This window comes from Epinephelus lanceolatus, chromosome 15 (genome assembly GCF_041903045.1).
Source record: "Epinephelus lanceolatus isolate andai-2023 chromosome 15, ASM4190304v1, whole genome shotgun sequence".
Taxonomy (NCBI): Eukaryota; Metazoa; Chordata; class Actinopteri; order Perciformes; family Serranidae; genus Epinephelus; species Epinephelus lanceolatus.
The window spans coordinates 37922501-37947257 of NC_135748.1; positions in this window are offsets into that span (position 1 = coordinate 37922501).

Consider the following 24757-nt stretch of genomic DNA (forward strand, 5'->3'; position numbering starts at 1 on the left):
ACATCTGCAGATAATTCCAGCTCCCAGTAAAAACCTCCTGAAAGAGGTACACTTAAGACATCCTAACCACAAAGTTTCAGCTGGTTGCAATCTGCAATCCTCACCACTAGATGCCACTAAATCCCCCTTAATCTTACAAACTGCTCCTTTAAGCTCCTTAAAAAAAAAATAAAATAAAAAAAAATAAACAGCCATAAACAATGTGTTTTTGTACACGACAAAGTCAAATTAGTGTGGTGAGTAGATGCCAAACAACATCCTAACAAGATAACGTTCCTCTTTAATCAAATCACCATCAGCTGTTCTGTAAACGGCTCTCTAATATCACACACGCTGCTCGGCGCACACACTATTTCCTCTTACACTCAATTACCTCATCTGTAATGCAGCAAACAAGCAAACACATCCTCCCTCCTCATCATTTACTCACTGTATATGAGCCCGCCGCTGCCTGAAAACCTCGTAATGCTCTAATTTTGTGTGTTTTCTCACAAACACAGTGTCATTAAGACCGTGCTCTTTCAAAATGAGACACGCACGGTTTTGCATTTCAAAAGACGGGTGCAGAAACTGATTTTAATGGTGGGATAATATAACAAACAAACAGGAAATGTAATAACGATTGGGCACTAACTGAGCTGAAATAAAATGAGACCTAGTCTTGTAATAACTCGTACCTTGACACTGATATTGTTATAATTCAAAGAAGAAGTCAGCCTGTCAGACCACCCTGCCTCTGCCACCACCTGCATCATAACTGTACCTAATAAAGCGATCAGGCCTCTTGGCTGAAATTCTGTTGTGAAGACAAACCATGGTGCATGTGAGCTGAATGTACAAGTACGGGAGAACCAAATCTAATTTACTGAAATGTTACTTAATTGGGTAATGAAAACAACATTTTTTGCTGCATGGGGAAATACCCAGGCTCAGAGTCAGCTCTCTCTGGTTTGATACAAATGAACAAAGGTGTTGGAAGGATAAGATTATACATGCTGAGTCAAACTAAACTGTAAATTCTGCACAGTGTATCTCTTTAATCTCCTCTTTAAACACACTTTTTAATGAGTTGCTTTAATGTTACTGTGTTTAATCCGGCTCACTTTTAATCTCCCTGTCGTTCTTGTGTTTGCTCTATGGATTTATTATTTCTTCCTTTAATGTATCTTCTCTTGATCATGTTGATTATTCTCGTTTTATCTTCTGATAGCACTTTGTTTACACAGAGTTTAGATGAATATTTAATAAGGTTTATTTTGCTTTATACTGTTTCTTAGTGGAGCATTTAGAAGAAGTTTACAGCTAGTCCTGTCACCAGAGTAAAATGTTGGTGTTGTACCTTTCTGCTAACCATATGTTTTATTTGTACATTTCATGTTTGAGGTAATTCAGATTACATGTATATGAGGTAAGTTTCTCATCAGGAGGAGGAGGGGATGGTGGATGGTGTGACACCTTAGCAAGTCGGCTGCAGAAGATGACCAATACAAACAGGCATTTTTATCCATCCATCCATCCCAGCAAAAGCACCCCAGACGTCCCTCTCCCCAGCAACGCTTCCAGCTCCTCCTGGGGGACCCCGAGGTGTTCCCAGGCCAGACGAGATATGTAATCCCTCCAGTGTGTTCTGGGTCTGCCCGGGGCCTCCTACCAGTGGGACGTGCCCAGACCACCTCTAACAGGAGGTGCCTGGGTATTTTTAGTTTGGGATATTTCCAGCTGTGCTTGTAGTGACCCAACCAGGTATTTAAAGTACAATCAGGATCTTTCCCTCACCCTAATCAAGTGTTTTTTGTGCCTATACCTAACCACGTTAGTCACAGCGTTGTCACAATGTAAAATTGAAAATTGAAACGTAAAGACGTTTCAACATATCTGCATATATGAAACATATAAATGTTACACAACCATAGTTTGCAGAAACGTACAATGCCAACATTTATTCTGGGGAGTGGGTTGCTACAGTCATGCTAGAAGCTCTGTGAGGCTGTAATTATACACAGCAGTGCTTTGAGCTAATTGCTAACACCAGTATGCTAACATGCTTACCATAACAATGCTAACATGCCACTGTTTATCAGGTATAATTTGTCATGTTCACCATCATGAGCCAGTAATTTCTGTATAACACACATAATCGGAAAGGCTGTGATCATGTGACCAACGCGCTGACTGGAGTAAGAAGGAAGTAGCATAAGGGCCGAGAGTTCATGTAAGGAGGGAGGTTGGGGTGACGGAGGGGTAAAACTACCACAGGACTTTCCCCTGGGAGAGCAGAGTTTGTATCCCGTGAGAAACTAAAGCCCCGTTTCCACCAAGCAGTTTAGGTCGGTTCAGTTCAGTTCAGTACGCATTTTTTTCTGTTTCCACTGTGAGAAGTTGTGGATGGTTCCAAGAGAATGGTCACCATTTTTGGTCCCCCCTCTGTTGGGGTACCTAGCACACTGATTAAGTACTGAAAGGTGAAGCTGTGAACACTGCAGTCTGTTGGTTGGTCAACAGAGAAGCATCACACTTGCTCAGGGCTGAGTTGTGGCTGGTTTTGAGGTGTATCTGGGTAAACTAGGTGCTGACTTCCTTTGATGCCACTTGGTGAAGAGGAAACACAGTGAGTGCTGGACAGAGCTTTGAGTTATTTTAAGATTTTTCGTCACCATGTCTCTTTTCCCAAACCTAACCTACATAACATTGACATATGACAGTGCCATTTGTAGGGTGCTCATTTGTTAGATATGATATGAACTGTGTGAGGATACATTGAGATAAAGAGCTCCGAATGGTTGAATTTAAATTGAGACAGAAGGATTTCCCTTGTTTCCTCTTCTGTTTGTGATATTTGTTGGGCGATATCAAAGTGCGGTGACTCAATCTGGTTTATCTAAACAAAAAGAATCTTGCACCCCCTCTGGCCTGTGATCCAAAAAGTTAATGTGAAGCATGTGTTCATTATCTTTCTCTCTCTGCCTTTTCTTGTTTCTGCATATGTTCCCCACTCGCTCTGTACCCAGGTCTGTTTTAATGAGCCAGTCATGGCCTAGTTAACATCAGGCCCAAGCAGGTCTAATATCTCTGTAAACTCCTGGGACAAGCAGGTCGGGGCGCGTCCCCCCCCCGACAGCAAATTAAAGACGATCATTCAACCAGTTTTTATAAGGTGAGTGATCGGTTTTCATCTGAGGGATTATGCTGTCAGAGCCCCGGCAGGCAAACATCTCCCAGTAGCTAATAAGCAGCTGTGTAGAGAAAAAAAGACATTGTGCCGTAACCACATCTAAAGTCAAAAATAACAGAGCAAAGAAAACCATTTCTCCTCTGACTGAGTGTGCCGATGTTTCCAGGCAGCATGTCAAAACGTTCAGTCGGCACATCTCATGTGAGCTGAAACCACACAAGTGAAGTTTGAACGCGCCACATCACCTCGTCCTAAAGAAACCTTTTATCTCCAGATTTACTTTAAATCCTTTTAACCCTGCTATATGTAATGTGTACATTCTCCTCCTCACTGCGGGGAATCTCCCTCTCATGAGGAAATGAACAAGGTCAGAGTTAAAGATGATTTATAGAAGATAATGTCAGTTTTCACGTTTTTTGATTTGATATTTGTTGAGCAGGTTCTCAGCCTGATGAAAAGCTGATCACAGAAGATTTTGGCCTTTAGCAGAAGCACATTGTATTGACCACAGAGAAAAAAACTGGTCCCCTAACCTTAACAAAGTAATTACTGTAACCCAAACCATGTTTCCATAACAGTAACCGAGCAGTTATTTTAATCCAAATCATCTTTCCCTAAAATTAACCTTAACCACAGCGACGTCAGATGAGAAAACAGTTTTAACAACATATTCTGTTGTTTAATTTCGAAGATTCACAGGGTGTTTTGGTGTCAAATAACCAATCAAAAAAAAATTTTAAAGTCATGTATCAGGGGCGTAACGGTACACAGAGGTCATGGTTTGGTGGGAGTTTGGAACAGCGGGGAAAGTACCCAACAATGGGCCTCATTCACTAATATCTGCGCAGAAATGTTCTTACTCTCCGCAAAAAATAAGTACTTGCGCAAAATCACCGTCGGATTCATGACATGTGCGTACCGGCCAATTTTGTTCTCACCATCGTGCGTATGTTAGTAAATCAGAACCATTCTAAATTGACAGGCGCGTGTCCGCGATCTGCAATCAGCATACTACCACGCCCCCATTTCTCCATATAAGGAAACTGCTTGCCTAGAGTTGATTCATGAATGAAGGAAGCGGTTACGCAAGGAGAGAAGTAGTAAATTTCACAGTTTGTTAGAAGCGATGGCGCCGGGTCTTACAGGAATGCCAGGGGTCATTGTAAGATTGTGGAGGACACAGCATGCCAGGATGATCTTGCACACCTTCTCAGGGGTATAAAGTAGTTTGCCACCGGCCGTATCTGATTCAAACACATCCAACGGCCCTTAAGCACACCAAAAGTGCGCTCTACGGTGCGTGTATGGGCATGTATGTTATTATAGCGTACCTCTTGAGGGGTTTCAGGGTTTGCGTATGGTGTCATCAGCCATGTTTTAAGGCCATATGCCCGGTCACCCAAACAATATAACATTTTAACATTAACGGAATAGAGACTTACTGAAAATACTAACTTAAAACAATTCAAATAAAAGACTAGAACAAAAGAAGCTCAGCAACAAGCCATCCACTTCTCACAGCCCCTGCCTCCAAACGCATTCCCACTGTACTGTTTTGCAAAATAAATGAGTCGTGGGTGCCTCCTGGCCAGCGGGCCACAGCCTTAAGGATATGGCAGTTGGCATTACAGATCATCTGCATGCTGATGGAGTGATAGTTTTTCTGTTCATGTTATTGTTAATATTTTAATTGTCACAATGATGAGGGTGAATGTGTGTCAATTTCATGGTAATTTAATCCATTTGGCCAATATATTAGTAAATTAATTATTTTAAAAAATGTTAATTAAATCTCTTTTTCATGAATGTGGTTTTATAGACTCTGCATGTACTTAAAAGGTATGTTTGCATTTTCTAAGTCAGTTTGGCCTTCCTCATTTGTGCGTACGCATGGTCTGAGGCAGTTCTAAATTTGTTCACAGAGTAAGAACAAATTCGGGTAAGAAAATATTGATGAATCCCGTATTTGTGCGTCAAACGATCGTACGCACAGTTTAAGCACAGATTTGTGTGTACGCACTGTTTGTGAATGAGGCCCAATGATTGAAGATTCATTCTAGATAAAAAAATGTATTTCCTTTTCTCTTCTATGTTGTAAAGTTGTGCAAACAGCAATCTTTTGTTGGGAACACATCTAGCGTGTGCACTCTTTGCGTCTCCAATGATGCTGCCATGTTGTGTACAGCCAAACAACATACATGTCGCACACCCTGAATAGTTTTATCATAGAGAGTTTAATCCAACACATAACATTAATTGCAGAGATGGCTGACCAAGAGAAGAAAAAACACGAGAGAGAACTTGGAGCTGCAACAAAGAGGAAGGGAGGAGCAAGGAAATACCTCAGCATCCAGACTACTGACACAGAGTTCACGGCAGAGCCTTTCAGAGAGAGGCTCAGGTGAGGGATATCAGTATCAATATTGGCGATTAAAGTTCCACATCAATCTATAAACAGTTTATCAGAGTCCTGCACTGGGTCGATAACCCGCATAAAGGTGTGTAATGGGTAGAAATATGTATATATGTAAATTCGCAGGTACGGGCACGGGTAAAAATGAAGTACAAGTGAGCGGGCAGCAGGTGAGAACAAAAATATATTTCTTAATCAGAATAAAACAAATGAAAAAGATGTGTGGTGCATGTGTAATATTTTGACATCTAAATCACTTTTACTAAACCACAATGCATTTTATTTTGAAAGTCAATGACACAAGTCGAGCCTTTGACCCCGTCGTCACCGACGTGGAGGACTCCAGCGATGAAACTCTGCAGCCTGAGGATGAAGTGGAAGCCTACATCGAGTTCAAGACACCCACGGGTTTTATAGTGTTGGAGGGAGCATGCTGAAATGTTTCCTAACCTGGCAGTGATTGCAGGGAATGTTTTCATCATCTCAGCATCGAGTGCAGCCAATGAAAGAGACGTCTCCTCCGCTGGATTTGTAAGGCAAGAACGGAGAACCCAGCTTAATGTGAGTGACTGTAGCATGTGTGTGTTTAATCACAGGTGCAGGTCGGGTCGTGGGACTTATCAATGGGTGTGGGTGGGTGGGGTTTTGCCTCAGACATAATGACGGGTAACGGGTCGGTTCTGGTACTGAGCTTTTCGGGTATGGCTGAGTGCGGGTTTTCAAAAATGGACCCATGTAGGGCTCTGCAGTGTATTCTGCGTGCACCAAACTGTGCCCCCTGTACTATATTAGTTAAGTGTTAACTGTTACAGCCCTAGTATGCATGTATAGGTCTTGAGGACACTGGAGACTGGGGTTAGCATCCTGTGTCCTATATGTGGTATGAGTAGTGAAAGGTTGTAGTTATAGTCAACATTCAAAAAGACACATCCTGCTGCTCTTCAAGTTAAAACAATGACTGTCCAGCTGACTTACAGTTTGGTGGTCTGAAAAACATCTGAAGCTCTCTGACTGCAATTAATTAAATACGTTTTCAGTGTACATTTCGAATTACATTTCTTTTACAGCATATTTACTGCTGCAATATTGTAGTATATAAATATTATTCTAGACAGTGTTGGCATGCAGCCACTAAGCACGATTATCGAGTACTTTTGGGACAAACATAGTTTAATTACGAGATTATTTTCTTACAGTTACAAGGTTCTGAATCATGATCACAAAATTTAAAAGTCATACTCTTGATAATAAACTCCTTTTTCTTTGGTGAACTCAATTTGTTTCCCCAGGAATCTTAATCATGAGCCAAGTTCTGTGTTTAAGCTGAAACTAATGAGATCTGTCATCTGAGGATTCCAGGTCAAATTCTCAGCCATGTTTTATTCAAATGCCATTTTATCAAAATGTCTCAACAGTGTTGATTTGACTCGTGGTTGAAGCCAGAGGAGCTTCTTTATCTTTTAGATCATTCACCATCTACAGATGTCACAGGAAGTTTGAACAGTGGAAGTTTAGGAGAGGATAAAAGGGAGGACTGTAACGCTTTGGCCTCCTCCTCCCTGATCGTTCTCCTCTTTGATCAGCAGCTGAATCGCTTTAATCACAGAGTACAAAGGCTGCATGCAGAAACAGACTTGGTTAATTACTGCTGACACATTACAAGACAGTTACACAACACAGAATTGACAGATCTGAACACTCTCTGATAAAATGTGGAGCAGGATCGTCCAGGAAACATTAAAAACCCACTGCATTATATAGAAACATCATGGAAACATATGTGACTCACAGGCTGTAACTACTCGCCAAATCAAACAGTAAAAGGGATGGGACTTACACGCCAGAATATACCGCTTAATATGGGAACATCCAGTCGTATCCCAACAATAAAATTCACTGAACTGTTCAAGATTTTACGATTTGTCATTCTGGTTTCTGCAGAAAATACGCTGAGAGGATTTAATGGATCCACAGTGACCTTCAGTTTTCATGATTGAAACAACATGTCTGTGAGGAAATGGAAAATGAACACATGCAGCTGCAACTAGCTGAGCACATAATAACATAGTACCCACCCTCTGCACATCAGATCATCACTTAAAGTTAATGGTTCCTTCCACGATCGGTTATCAACTTGTTTCACAACAGGAGACGCTTCAATTTAGCTTAACTTTAAATTAGCTTTCCCTCCTCAGACTCTAACCATTAAAGAATCACTCTGCCGTTTTTAAACAGTAACTTCATCTAACCAAATATGGGGTATAGTGTGACATAAAACATGTGACAAAACGAACCAGTGACGTCAGTGGTGCTTGGAAGAACTACAAGCTATTTTGGCTTGTAGTTCTAGTCTCCACCTCTGAGGGGGCGTGTCCGAGATGCGTCCAACCAGCTTCCCTCTCTGTGTTCCTTCCACTGAGGAATTTATTGCTTCGACTGACTGAAAGTACCATCAACACTGACTGGATATCCACTTAAAATGACGAAACCTAAATTAATTTCTCCTTTAAAGCATTAGCATTAAAAAATGACACATCTGCAGCCGTGCTAACAGCTCTGTGAGGCACAGCAGTGCTACGAGCTAAATGCTAACATGCTCGAAATGTGGGTGTAATGTTTACCATGGTTACCGCCTTAATTTAGCTTGTCAGCATGTGATAATTAGCACTACAGACAGCTGCAGTACAGCTGAGGCTGATGGGAGCGTCATTAGTTCTGCAGGCTGATGAACAACTTAAAAACAGATCACTCAATTTGGTATGTTTTTAGTTAGATTTGGTATGTAGCTCAACTTCCCAATTATTTTCAAGAAATGTCTTCAAAAGAAACATTTCATTTGGTATTATTTAATATTTCGTTTTCGCAATCATTCTTGGGAACTGGGACAAATTAAGTCCTACCAAAAGAAAAGCCTTAACTTGATTATAACTTATCAACACACTAATTTAGTTTTTGGAGAGAAATATTATTTTTAAATGATTTATTTATGAAAAAATATGATTTATATTTTGATCTGCTTTCATGTTTTAAACTAGAAAACACCCGTGTGCCAAACAAGAATTCAAAACTTCACCAAAACCAACAGTATGTACTAATAATATCAGTGTAAAAATGTTGCCCCCTTTAAAGATGTATCCCTATTTGTTTGTCCACTCTGTCAGATTTCGACAAAGACAGCATTTCATCAGGCATAAAAGGGGTTAGCTGTATCCTCAGGGCTCCTGTATCACTTCTGACTTTCCAAAAACGTTGTAATTCTGCTCGAGTACTGGTGAGATTTCTATTTTATGATACGTTCTTTAAATAAAATTGCGATCAGGTGTGTCTCAACCAAAACAGGTCAACTCCGTAGCTCTTCTGAATCAAAACTAAGTAAAAATTGCGGTTTAACAATGAGTATTTGTTTAGCATTAAGAGAAGTCTTAGCAACTTTATAAAAATATAATGACAACTCACTACGGCTGCTGTAAAATTCAAGAAAAATGAAATCACTGGGATGCTGGCCCATTAAAAGGTTTAATAGTCATTAGATTCAATTAATTGTCAAGATTTTATCTGACTACTCAAGAGTAAAACTAAACCCCAAAAATAAAACAATTAGAATTGATTAATTCAAATTAAGTGCCGGTGTAACCTACGCACACCTACCACAGTCAGTTAGTGGAAAGTATTGTGTGGGACGTTCAGCAGAGCTTCTGTTTTACAAAGTGGAGATATAATATGGTAGCTACAACAATGACATCTTTAAGAACCTGCCATAATGTTATTGTGAATATAAACAATGAAGAAGTTCATACTCAGCCATCTCTGCAGTGGTTACTCTAACTGCCTGCTTGCTTTTAGAGCTTGCGTTAAGCGACTGGGCTGTTCACACTGGCTGTGGCGCAGTGGTGAGCGAGCTGAAAGTGTATATTATTTATATAATGAAACTGTATATCAAATATAATACAAATGATCAGAACTGCAGTTGTATAGCGGCTTTCTATTCCTCTGACGACACAAAGAGCTTTTACACCACGAGTCACATTCACCTATTCACACACACATTCATACCCTGGTGGCCGAGGCTACCATACAAGGTGCCACCTGCTACTCATCAGTGTCTCGCTCAAGGATGCTTCGGTATGTGGTCTGGAGGAGCCGGGGACGGAATCACCCGCTTTACCTTCTGAGCCACAGCCACCCTGACTATGACATTTGTCTAACATTTGTTGGACTATGACAAATATATATGGTTCCACATATTTGTCAGTGGTGTCTAAACAAAAGCGAGAGAGACAGACCTCTACATGTGATTTAAACATAGAGAGCAGAATCACTTGTGGACCATACTCATATTCAAACTCAGCGTTTACTTCGATTTCAGCAACGCAACTGTAAAGTTTTGTGTCTGCATCTTGCACAGTTGTGACACTCTTAAATTACAAAAATCCGTCCACAGACAGACACACAAACACCTGGTTAAGGACTCAAAACAGCTTCTGTAGTATTGCCTGCTACATAAGGTGACTCCAGGACCACATTTGCACATGATGACATACACACTTACACACACAGTCTCACAGGATGGGTATAAAGCAACATTAATGATCCATAATGTTGGTGTGTGATAAATACAACAATTTACACACAGCACAGTGTCTGCAGCTCGTGACCAGTTTCATCTGCAAAATGTCCACAACAGTTTGTTTGAAAGCCAGAGCTTCATTTTGATCTCCTCTCTGTGCTTTTATTGTGTTTCCTCTGTGCAAATGTGAAAGAAGAGGCAGCTGATTTACAGACTCTCTGAGACACAGATATGAGCGACTGCTCTGAGGTCAGTCTGGATTCTTATTATCATGTAATGTTCGGTGCCTGTACTCTGTCAAAGCGTGCTGTGCGTGGGCTTCGACAACTAAAAGACAAAATCACTGAAAATAAGTCTTACGTGTGTCAAGTGTTGCACTTTGTGTTGTATTGTGTCCCCAGCCTTTTCACTGCCGCGTGTTTTCTAACAGCTGTGGTTCTGGCAACCCCAGATTACACCCAACACATGAACCACTCCATTAAAATTACATTGCAGAAGTACATTTTCAGCTGTTACACATCCATGAAAATTCTATTGGGAATCTGTGCACATGAATAACACAAGTTCCACTGGTGCAGCTTATTGACCCCCTTTCAACAAAGTAGTCCCCAGAGTGCCAGGAGCTAAACTCAGGAAATAAATCAGGAGCTTAAAATTCCTTTAGCACATTTTGCAGAGGAAATTGGGCAAAGTAGACACATGAAGGTGTGATCTTTGCACGCTACAAGACAAAGTAAACGCTTCACCTTTCTCACAAATTAGCGATTATGGTTTCTTTTTCCAGTTTACTATGTAAGAGCACTTGTTGGAAGCCATCTTGTTTAAATGTCACATTACATGGAATTTCCATCTCACGTGCTAATATTGATACGAGGGAAAACAAGGGCTTATTTGCAGCATCAGGTTTGTGTTTGACCAATCAATGACACTTGGTATAACCAGCTGCACCCTGATGGTTCCTGAATGAGTGAAGGCACTGCCCCTGGACAGGGTTACAAGAATGGGCTGTTTTCAATCTTAAGCCCAGTAAACACTGTGCGATTTTGGGTCGTCCAAGAAAAAGATGACCAACATGAAAGAAATGTGGCGATACCTTTGGTCTTGGCTCTAAAACAGTGGTTCTACGTCGCACACTGAGGGAGGTTCAAGGATGGCTGTTGTCACGGTCTTGCAATCAAAGACAGCCTGGGATAAAAGTCTAACTGTCAGAAATTTGGGATAACCATCTCACTGTGTGACTGCTGTTGCAACCTATATCTACTAATCAACCAGTAGAAATGCAGCATGAAATGACACACTGGAACTGAACCCAGGTAATGGGAGCTAATCAGTAACCCCAACAGGCTTAACAGGCTGAGAAAGGCAAGATGCCACAACAGTTCCCGAACTGCTTTACAGATCCTACTTGAACGTGAGGGACTTCCAAAGTGGGGACAAAGCAATCCGGATGGAGTTTTATGGAAGCTGATGATGAAGCGGACAACAAGCTGATGTATGGTTTGCCCTTGACATTTTAATGGCTTGAGTGATGAGACAACTGGATATCTCACACCATTCAAAATTAAATTTTAGAAGTTTTGCCACATGCAATCCATGTGTACATTATTTGGACTATTGGCTGAATCAACCACCAATGTAAGTATACCTGAGCCGTTTTCTTATAGCTCCTATGTAAGCGCATGCACATGCATAGTTGTGCAAGCACATTTATATTGTGTAACACCCCTCAGCAAAATATTTTCACATGTGCATGAGCCATCTTGAATGTTTTCGAAAATGCCTCAGTCTCTTTACACTTATCGTCTAAAATATGCTCCATATTAGATTGTGACTGCCCTTTAAGATCTCAAGTTGCTAGAAATCTGTCCAAAGCAGAGAGGGACCAGACTCAACTGCTAAAGCAATTACAACATGAGCGCTCGCAGATTCATCTGGTTCACAGGCAATATCTGAGGGGCAGCACAGGACAAACCCATTAATGTCTTTTACTAACAAGTATAACGTCAAGTATTCTATATATAATATTATCACAGTCTGCAACACCAGGGGTCAGTACGCCTGGGTCCCTGCCCCTGCCTGGCACACAATACACCTGGCCCAATGCCACTCCCTACAGATGGGCCTACAGGGTGGCGGCTCCATGTTATTCATTAGGGCTAAGCCCGACTGGGCCCCATGGCCCACGGCCCAGCCACCACACACATGCTGGTGGGCCACAGTGTCCCCATACCGGGCGAGGTACTCGATTCCCAAATGTGCCGTTTCACCAAGGTCTTCTTGAACCACTCTTAGTCTGGCCCCACCCCTAGGACCACTTTGCCTTGGGAGACCCTACCAGGGGCTAATTGCTCCGGGCAACAAAGCTCACACAAGCTCTTCCACCATGTTAAGGTGGCAATTTTTAGGCTGAGAGAGAGTTACTGCCTCAAGTGAGGGAGTTCAAGTATCTCGGGGTCTTGTTTACGAGTGAGGGTAGAATGGAGTGTGAGATGGATTGGCGGTTTGGCGCAATGTCTACAGTGATGCGGCCACTGGACTGGACCATCATGGTGAAGAGGGAGCTGAGCCAGAAGGCGAAGCTTTTGATTTACTGGTCCATCTATGTCCCAACCATCCTATGGTCATGTACTCTGGGTAGTGACTGACAGAATGAGATTGTGGATACAAGTGGCCGAAATGAATTTCCTCTGTGGGGTGGCTGGGCTCAGCATAAGAGACAGGTTCAGGATCTCAGACATCCGGAGGGAGCTCGGACTAGAGCTGCTGCTCCTTCACACTGAAAGGGGTCAGTTGAGGTGGTTCAGGCATCTCTAATTTTTTGGGGACTTTATGAAACCTTTTGGAAGCACTGGGATCTGTGACGTGATGATGGCAGCCCGACTGCCCTTTTGGTGTGACCCAAGTATTAAACTGAAACCTCACCTCATCACTGCGTGTGAACAAGCTGCCTTTTTTCCATGTTCGCCCGGCCTGTGCAAAGCCCATCTTTCTCCAATCCCAAATCAAGTTCAACTTTTTGGACTTATGTAGTTTTTTGGGGGGGTTTTGTTTTTTCTCCAGAGATGCCCGTCTCCATTAAAGCAATGCTCTCAGTGTGATGGTGATGTGGGAATTGAACAGGACAGTCCACAGTCCACGCTCTGTCACTTCGTTCCAGGGTCTCTGTTTGGCTCTGCACCATCTGAACCATGCGTGTGTGTTTCTGAGCAGTCGTCCTGCGTCTCGCTGGGGAATACAGACATAAAGTGAGGATACGTTTACCGTGTCAGACAGGACTGTGGGTGGAGGAGAGGACAGCCGTGTGCCAGCTCTCTGCATGCTGTCAGGACCTATCTGTGTCACACACACACACATATATACACGCACATGTGCACGCAAATTAAAAAACTCAACGCACGCTACCAAAGCAGATGCACAGACACGGTAATAAAAAACACATTCTCAGACACGGACTCATTTCCATGTCACATTTACAGACACATGCATAAACATCACAAAGGGACACTCATTTCACATCACACTCACACACACACACACACACACACACACACACACACACCCCCTGTACAGACTCTCTCAGACCACACGTGTGCCTGAAAGAAAACACACCACCCACACTGCACAACTATTACACACATGAGCCCTGACAGTCGTGTCGGCTCTCGTCATACATGACCAGGAACATGACTCAGCTTCTTCTTCGCCTGTTTGTCCACTAAAGTCGCGTCCACACTCGGTTCTGTTTCACTTCAAATCAAATAAAAGATGCTCGACTGTCGCTATGTGTTTGTGTTGATCCCAGTGCATCCATACTGAAACTGTTTATTGGTCCTCAGATTGTTTTTTGTAGTTCCTTTTGGTTGTTCCTTTTAGCATTCCTTTTTCGTCTTCGAATTAGATTAGCTTAGGGCTGTCCAGAATATCATTTTTGCGGCATTGAAGGTTTGTCTTGATATATTAACGACTAATCAAAGCTTCAAGGAGGTTGGAGACGTGAGAGACAAGAGGACAGTTTTTCAAATGTCAGTAGATAACATGACATTTAGCCTCTTTGTTAGCATGCAGGTCACAGTAACATTAGCCATATTAGCTAGAAAAAAAGAATACCTTGAAAGATGGCTGAGCTGTTACTGACAGTTTCAGGTGATTTGCCAAGCTTGTTGTAGATTTGCGATATGCCAGTGTAGCGATTACTATCAATGAAAAAAGCCGCTAAGAGAAATTCTTACTATGAGCAGCGCTAAAATAAACCTGCGTAGTTGTCCCTCCATTGTGACATTAGAAAGTGTCATATTTATCTCTTCTTCAATGTTTGCTTTACTTCCTGGATTTTTCCCACATGGAAATTTTGACCAATCAAGAGCAGCTTTCTCACACAAGGCATTTGATCTGGTCCGCTTGTAAATGCTGCCGTGAGAACACGAACCAACTCTAGGCAATTATACAACTTTGTAACAACATTAGTCCCTGATTCAGACCAAAGGAGACGACTGCAGGTCTGAAAGCACCCTCAGAGTAAAATCCTTCAAAGAGAACAGGAAGAACTTCACATCTGCCCTCCATCTTGTTTTCGTCTTCTCTGACAAACAGCATCTAAGAGGAAGATTACATTTCAGAAAACATCCTCCAAGATACATCCATTAATGTCTATGGTAAAACACTGCAATTTAGTGATTTATCCATTCTCCACAGATGACAGCAGTACCTGCTCCTGAGAGAAGTACTGGTTGAAATGGGTGCAAATGGCAAAAAGCACCGTCTACCTGCATATACAGAGTCAAGTGCAGCTGAAAATAAAGTAGAGGAGGAAACAGTAGCTGTTTATCTCCAAGTACAGAGTGGTATTATTGTGTTTGAATTGGTGTTATTATTTTGTCTTGGACAACCAAAGATAGCAGCAGCTGCATTTTCACCTCCCTGTGCTCTGTTTACTCTGATGAGAGGACAGATTTACCTTTTAGTCTGTTTGTGTACAAAGATTTACCCAGCTAATATATCAGCTGCAGCAGTGCTCAGTGCAGTGAGAGAGAATGCAAATACAGCACCAATACACAGACACACACCTGCACAGTGGTACTTTCTCTAAGTACATGCTGTTATTCTGCAGAGGTACTGCTGACAAATGGACCCCTGAAGACAGTAAAGTTCACACACACACACTTATATTTCACTCCTGTTAACATATTTCACCCCAGAGTTAGATTTGGGCGACTCAGTAAGATATTTAAGGCACATATCCTGGAGTCAGAATCCTTCCTGGGATGTTTTATCTTTGGCTTCCTGCACTGCCGGTAGGGTTTTAAAAGAAGTAGAAGAAACAATTAGTGTCTGTATGCAGTTTAAATGTTCTCTGTTATCAACGAAAAACAAATTCCATCTGTGGCTCAAAATAGATACACACGTACTGTGTACACAACTTATAAAACTAAATATTGACTCAAGTACCTGCTGTGAAATATTGTCACTTTAGTTGACTTCTTAAATTCTGAGTGAGTGTGTACTTTCCCCCTGCCGTTAGCTAACATTTCAAAGAGAAATAATGTACTTTTTTTTCAGAAGTCCAAATCGAAAATACAACTTTTTCCTCGTACCTGTAGTGCTATTTATCAGTCTAGATTGTTTTGGTGTGGGTTGCTGAGTACTGGAGATATCCGCCTTCTCTCCTTGTAAAAAACCTCAACAGCAATGTCTCTTTCCAGAAATCATGACACGGTTACTCAAGATAATCCACAGACCTTGTTGTGAGCAGTTTCATGTAGGAACTATTTCCTGTGTATTGAACCACACCCGCCAACCGTAGCACTACGCAGGAGGAAACGTGCATCTACTCATTTTTTGGCGCTTTGAGCACCACAAGCTGAGTGCCATCTAGTTCCATTATATTGGAGAGGGCAGACATCTCTACGGCCGATATCTCCAACACTCAGCAACTGTTTTTGATTTTTGGGTGAACTGTCGCTTTAAGTTACTGGTTATTTTGCAAATTTTATGATACTACCACAAATAACAATTAACAGGCTAATACAACATGATGCATTTCTGCCATGTAGCTACTTAACGGTACACAAAGTAACTACACATCTCAAATGAAACCCCATGCAGTAAATCATCAAAATAGTGAAGGCCAATACATCAATAATCAGGATTTAAGCCACTCTAATCAATATTACTATATTACCCTTTCTATATGAGTTTGGCTATGGATTCACAGCCTGTCTGATCGAATGCTTTGTTGTAGTGTTCCCAGATCTAAGCAGTTAACTGTGTGAGTTTATGGTGTTAAGGTACACCAAACTCCTATCAAAGAACTAGTGGCAACGAAGGCCGACTGTTGCGTGGTGCCTGTGTCTCCGCCAAAAAGTAGCACTTGCACAAACCACAAAGACTACAGCAAATGGCCAAGTAGCACATACATTCTGCGTCTGCGTGAAAGGAAGTAACTCTCCATACCAGCAGGCGGCAGTAGTCTGTATTCGTCATTCAAAAGGTAAAGAGCAAGACAGACAGGATGGATTCAAGACGCTAGTTAGCCAGTCAGCACATTAACAACACAACCCGATGATTACGTAACAAAGGCTGTGTACTGTGTGCTACTGAACAATAACACAAACAAGTACAAACCGTTTATGCTAAAGAGCTCAATGGCCAAAAAAATACGACAAGTGTTTTCCAATCTCATGCCGTCTTGACTTCAGTCATTTCTTTGCTTTCCTCACTTCCATTTCTTGAATTGAACTGCCAATCAGAGTGATTTCTGTCACAGATGGCCTCTGATGTCGATGCAACATGCTGAATCGGCTGAAAAGCCACTGACAAGGGCAGAGTTGTGCCAACGGTGCAGGACACACCACAAAAACTTTGGTGATAAATGTTCTCTTACAGCCCGACACTGACTGACAGTCAGCCTGCTGTGTCAGGGCCTTTAACATAACTGATGTTGGAGATGTTGCACAAAACTACAAAAATCAGACACAACTTGTAATAAACAGAAATGATTCTTTAAGTAAATGACCTAAATACTTCAGTGTCTCTGCCAAGGAATATTTCACACTGACTTACGATGAGCACATTTGGCAAAAATAGGAAACGCACACACTGAGAGTCACACACACTTCCAGCCGGCTGTGAAGGCATGTTTATGAATGATGGATTGCCTGGTGGAGGAAGGAGAGAGGAAACGTTGAATATTCATAACGCCTTTTGAAGCGGACCTCCTCCGGCTACATCAGACATCAGTCGTATGGTGAAGGTCAGAGGAAAGCTGACTCACGTTAAAATGACCACCTCCCCCCCATACACACACACACACACACACACACACACACACACACACCTCACCCTCCCCATCAATCCACCCAGCCTCCCCCTCCCCCACCTCACTACGCCTGTCCGCTCAGCATGTGACAAACTGCATCTGTAGGCAGACAGCGGCACAGAAGATATAGGCTACACACATACATGTACAAACACACACAAGCCTGCGTTCATGCGTTGACGCACATGAACAAAAAATGCAACACGAGCTAGAAAATACACATAAAATATTCAAACTCATACACACAGCCTGAGAGATGAATGGGAAGAAATGCAAATCTGAAAACAAATCACATGCAATAGCTCAAAAACACACAATCACATGCACACAATACAAACAGGAAACAATACACACACACACACACACACACACACACACACACACACACACACGTCAGACCCAAACTGCCGCTTCATCACTCAGTCCCGTCTCCCATTCGGGATTGGGTGATTCAGTTTGGCAAGTCATGTACCATGAACCGTGATTGGCCGACTCGCGGGAGCGTGCTAATCTTGACACGTATTGAAGCGGCTGCTGGAGCTCCTGAATACCAACAAGGTGTGAGGTAGAGGGAGCGTGTGTAACGAACATGTTTTCATATTATTCTCTACATGATCCCCCCCCCCTTCCTTTCCTTCTCTTCCTTAATTGGTTTATTAAATTTATTTAATAAATAAACACACACGGAAACACTGCCTTAATTACTTTGCCTCTTACAGATGGAGCCGCAAATAAACACGGAGTGCACTTGTAACTGTTTTCTTACATGTGAACTAATTTAATTGAGTATGAAAGTTTGATGAAAAACTCCCAGCTCAAATCCTCCTTACTAGCTTTCAACTGTTCAGAGATTAACTCCAAAACAAAAAACAGCACTCTGACAAAAAAAAACCCTTGAAGGGTAAGTTCAGCATGTTTCAGCCTCGACCCCATTTTCTCATATTTCTGTGTCTGAATGGCTGATGGGAACAACAACTTCGACATTGGTCCAGTATTGAAAGAGAGCACTGCAGTCGGGAGCAGTGAAAGCAGCTGCAATGTAAAGACACAGCATGTGTACGGCCCCTGAAAGTGTTTGTTTTTGCCACTGACAGGCTCAGATTGTTATTGTAAGCGTCTGACATCATCACTCTCTTTTGTTAAAGAGTAAGATCCTTTTTGTTTAACCAGAAAGAGCCCCAAAATTGCCATCACCAAACCCACCAGATTCCATTTAAATGAACAGTAATTTTAGCGTGTTTAGAGCCAACATAATTTCACGTGACGGGGTGAATTAAGGGTTAATTTCAACCAAACCAGAGTTGAACCAAGACGGCTTTTGTGAGTTTAATTTTGTTTCTGTCGACTCTGAATGAAGTGTGTTTTACGATAACAAAATTACTGTTTATTTAAATGGAGTCTGGTGGGTTTGATGATGGTGATTTCTGGGCTGTTTCTAGTTAAGCAGAAAGGTCCGTCTCTATACGGATCCTTTCTATAATGTCATACCCTGAAAATAATAATCTGAGCCTGTCAGTGGCAAAAATAAGCACTTTTAGTGGACGTACATTGACGATGTGACAACTAGTGTTGTCACGGTACCAAAATTGGGACCCACGGTACGATACCAGTGAAAGTATCACAGTCTCTGAATTTATCATGACAGCAAAAATGAGGCAGATGTGCCTTTTGTCATTTATAAAAAGATAAATCACTTTTCTATAATACATCACTGATATTTCAATGGAATAAATTACTTATTGACTTATTCATACTTCAAAAACAGCATCAATAAGTGATGGACATAGGGGGGGTCAAAATAAAATAAATAAATAAATAAAATAAAAATCAACCAGCCACCCTCCTCCCCTGACAAGTAAAGAACAGTCCCTAAAGTGCAGTGAGGTTTGTGGACTGTTACCTGCCACAAAGAGAGAAATTTGAACGGCTCGTTTCTCCTCTGACATTGGCTCCGCTGTTGAGGTACTTTTGGGCAGTCATGACACCAACAAAGAGGAAATTATTGAACCTGGAGCCGGGCTTCTCGGCGGAGCACTATGGCCACCGTATTCGACAGGAATACGTATTCCTGTCTGTGACCCCCGTTCAACCCACAACCGGCAGGATTCGCCTTTCGTTTCTGCTGTTGGTTGAAATCTGTACTCGCACAGCGTGCTCCTGAATGATTTCTTTTGCTCTCACAAAACTATTTTTAGTCACAAATGCGAGTAAAATGCTCGCACCGTAGAGCTCTGTGGAAAACAAATCACTGTAGCATATATAAACAAATTTAGCCCACAAGTAAAAAGAAATAAATAATAACTTTCACTGCTTAAAGATACTCAGTAGCTCAGCTAATACCTGAAATGTCACTGCAGCGGCATATTGATTGCCAGGTGGCCAGCGCGCACTGTTATTGGACGGTGCATGGACACTCACCCTGTTGCGATTGGACTTTGAACTTATCCCACAGTAGTGATTCTGTGAGGTACTGTAGTACTACGGTAGTTGCAACATTATGCTATCATATGTACCGTGGTGTTTTAGTACAGAGGTCTACCGTTGGTACCAGTATACCGTGCAACACTAGTGACAACATGCCCCGAATGGTTACATTGCAGTCGGTTTTGCAGCTGTCGGTTGCAGCTCTCTCGCTCAAAACTGGACCAATGTCAAAGACTGTTGTTCCTATTAGTCACACAAAAAGATGGGAAAATAGATTTACCCTTTAACCCAGCGTCCCCATTTTTTTCTGTGCTTTCAAACACATCACAAAGTCTTCATCAGCAGATGGGAGTTTGATCCATGAAATATTTCAACCACAAGATCTCTAGTTAAAACCTGAAGAAATAAGACAGGAAGTGGAAATTTTAGCTGAGCCTTAGGCTAAATGCTAATGTTAGGGATGTTAATATACTAATATTTGCTATAGACATTTTTGTGCACTTTATCACATATAAACAGTAAATAGCTATTTCATCACAACTCCTCAGGTGTTGAGATTAACTTGATTTTCTTATTTCAGATGGGGTTTTTTGTCACTTGATTGTTGCTCAGAATAAGAAACAGGCTCTGCACACCCATACAGGTGTTCTGAGTTATTCTGGCTGATTGGAGTGCTGCTCAGGTTCAGTTAGGTGGAGTAAAATGTCCCACACATCACTGAAGAACAAGTTCTAATCAGCCAAAATAACTCAAAACACCTGCGTGGGCATGAAGGTTATGATATGGTACACATTAGATTTGACAAAATATTCTTGTTTTTCAGTGACGAAAATAGTAATGTATGTGTTGCATGTTAAGGGTGGTCATAACGAACCTGATGCACCAGATGGTTTGTTAGATGGAACCATTTGAGAAGAAGTCATTGGAGACTCTTTGGAAAAGGGCAGGCACTTTCAATTTATTACTTGGCAGGTGAGAGAGAAGGGAGAGGAGCCAAAAACCATATTTCCCTTTGAGGAAAGCCTTCAGTGCAGTGTTTTGCTCTTCCTTTAATTAAGAAGTCTTCTCCAGTTCTCTATGCTCTTTAGGAACCTCGTTGTTTTGAACGGACATGTGTTGTGACAAACGCCTGCCAGTGGCTTCTCATGGGACGCTGATTCGTCCGAACCACTGGTGGACTGGACACCAACACACAGATAGATTTGGCATTTATGGGCACCCTGACAAAACGTCAAATCCTTTTACGCAGAGGGAAAAACAAAGCAGTAGCTACCATGCTGAAAATTTGCTCTCTGGATTTCTGCACGTCAAATAAACTTAAAAATCCAGAGTTAAGGGGTGTCTTTCATGCAGGACCCTAGTTCCCATGTTTATGTGTCTAAGTGACTCATAGAAACAACAGTTTTTGAAATGTATCCAGTATTAAGGAAGAGCGCAGCAGCTGGCCACACCAGGCCGCAATTTAAACACTTAAGGCATGTATGTACTGTCAATTCATGTCCACTAAAAGTGCTTGTTTTGCCATTGTCAGGCTCAAAATGTTATTATAGGTGTCCGAGAGACAGACCTTTTTGTTTAAGCTGGGATCATTTTTATTTAACCAGAAACACCCCAAAAAAGACTCCATTAAATTAAGGAGTAATTTCATCATCGTAAAACACACTCCATTTCAGGTCGACAGAAACAAACAGAAACCATTCTGGTTTGTCTTTCTACTGTTCCAACAATCACTAACTCTGGTTTGGTTAAAATTAACCCTTAATTCACTCAGTTAGATGTTCAAATATTCTGGCTCTATACACGCTAAAATTACTGATTATTTGAATAGAGTCTGGGGGATTTGGCAATGGTAATTTCTGGGCTGTTTCTGGTTAAACAACAACAACAACAACAACAACTATCACAGGGCTGACACATAGAGACAGACAACCATTCACACTCACATTCACACCTACGGACAATTTAGAGTCACCAGTTAACCTGCATGTCTTTGGACTGTGGGAGGAAGCTGGAGCACCTGGAGGAAACCCACGCTGACATGGGGAGAACATGCAAACTCCTTAAAGGGCTCCCCCACCCCGGGGTTCCAACCTCCCACCCCTGGTTCGGACCAGGAGCCCTTTTCCTGTGACGCGACAATGCTAACCTCTGCACCACCATGCACTGTTTTCACCCTTGCCGATTCCACCCTCACCACAGCCCCTAACTATGACCAGACGACACCTGACAAGATGGATTTTCATGTGATCTCATGATTCTGTGAATCTCACATGGTCTTAAATCCCAAGAATCCAGTTGCTGTGTGAAGTAAGATCATAACTACAATGGTTTTAGATGGTAAACCAAAGCAGGGTAAAAGTTTTCTCATAGAATGGCTTCATCCACCATCTGTTTCCTCAGTGTTTGTTGCAGCTTCACACTGATTACCTCGGCTTTGTGTGACATGACAGCTTGTCAACATGAGTGACGAGTCTTCAAATTGAAAGCTGACCAACTGAGAAGACGGACTGACAACACACTTCCTGTTCCTCTTCCAGAATAAAAGAAACTCACTCTAACAAACAATCTGATCAGAGGAACTACGAGTTCTTGGTGATTAATATGACTCATGTTTTGTCACACTGACCAAATAACAATAACTGTATCAGCTGGCACTGTTTGTTTTATTTTGTTCTCAAAAACGTGGCCAACGTACTGACTGAGGTTTTAAGTTTTGGTGGTAAACAATACAGAGACTCTGGGTTCAATAAATTGATGCCAAGTGTTTTAAACTGATACTTCCTTCAAATATTTAAAAGGGTGAGTTCACTTGTACGTGTGTGTGTGTGTGTGTGTGTGTGTGTGTGTGCTCACAAGTATAAGCCTGTGTGTGTGTGTGTGTGTTTTTGTGTGTGTGTGTGTGTGTGTGTGACAGAAAGCCACATTAAAACGACAGCACCTAACTCAGCACACCGGTTTTCCTCCAACAAATTCAATTTGACGCTTCCTCAGCAGAGCATGATGTTCTCAGATGCATTCGGCGGTACCATCTGTGACAGAGTGCGGCACGTTTTTCCTCGGCTCTGCCGTTCCCACGACTCGTCTTCTGAGGCCTCAGATGTACTGCCGGCTCAGCCACACATACGAGGAGAGAGAAGAAGGGAGGAGAGCTGAGGAGATGTCAGTGGATCTAATTTGACTTAGGGACAAGTTTCCTCCTGGGGGAAAAAACAGAAACCAGCCTGCCAGTCTGTCAGTCGCCCTGTAGCTCCGCTCCAGTGCCTCTGAAGTGATGCAGTGTGTCTGCAGAATATTAGAACGTCCTCTCTGAAAAAACCTGGGCTTTAACCTCACAGCTCGTGTCTCAGTTTCATTAAGTAGAGTCAGACAAGTGTATTGATTGCCTGAAAGTCGGGGCAGTCAGTCTTTTCCTGCAAGTTTGATGGAAGTCAATGACAAAGACGTCTAAAACCAACATGTCAATCATGCACGTTACAGTGGTTTTTATTTATTTAGCAGTTTAATTATTTCTGTAATTAAGTTTAAATGTTTAACTACATGAGTGGTTTCAGCCTCCCTGCATTTAAAAGCTTCTAACCCACCCTAAAGAACATAAATCATATTTAATCTCCCATGATGAACAGTTAACACCAATATTTGCCGGGCTTGCAAGCAACTTATAGCATCAACATGGCAAAGTGCAAACAACAGCATTTTTTTGTTTACATGTATTGTGTTGGCCTTAAACTAAGCATGTTACAACAAGAATCAGGTTAATTTCCAGGGCTGGTACCTGTGGTTATTCCACAGGCTAGTTAATAACATGTTGGGCAGGAAATCCAAAGTGTGGGATCATTTTGAGAAGGTGAAGGACGAACCCAAGGTGATATGTAAACTCATCTTCATTGGTCGACTACAAACATGACGTATCATCTGAAACATGGAAGTAGCTACATGCCCATTAGCCCACAGCGTCATTAACAGGCAGCTCGCTCAGTGTGTGACGTGCACTTGTAGATAAAATATAGGCCTATATTAATGAAGGTTCATTAGTAAGGTTTTGTATTTCTCTGTAATGTAGCACAGTGTTAACAATGTTACTGATACTATTCTTTCTCACACCTTCAACTCAAACCACCAAAATATATCATTTAATCATTACATTCATATCAGAAACATGCAGGAGACTAGTCGACTAATGGACCTAAATGACAACTATTGGTCGACTAGGAAAGTTCTTAGTCGGGGGCAGCCTTACATGTTTGTCACCATTTCTGTCCGAGCACCTCCTTTCAAAACATTCAAACAGTGCTAACGACCTGCACCAGACAGACAATTACGAGCAACAAGATGATGAGGATATTTACACAACTGAGCCTAAGTCTATCTGAGGCTAACAAAGTCCATCTTAGAGTGGTGAATGTTGAAACCCCGCTGCAACTTTTCTCTGCAACGTTCTTAAAGGGTTTCATTTCCTGGCGCATCACTGGTCTGAACTAGGCTTTCGTCAGACTCCAGGAAACTTTTAAAAATATTATGCAAACTGCCAGCAACTGCAAATTTTGCATGACCCACATCTGAGCAGATACAATAAATTTTTGTTTTCTTGATTTTAAGTTTTCTCTATATTTACAATCAAATCCAACAATTCTGTGAATTTTTGGTGTGTGATGAGCGTCACAGCTTCACAGAGCTGTTAAAACTTGTTAAGTCTATCTCTTTCTGGTGCCAGTACAGACACCACTTCACTAATAATGATCTTTTTATTCAGTTTGCTGATCCACTCAAACCACCAGAGGATGATTCATATTGAGCCTGGTTACTTTACTGGTTGATTAATTCTGCCCGTGATTTCTAATTACAAGGTCAGTTTGCATGTCGGTCCAA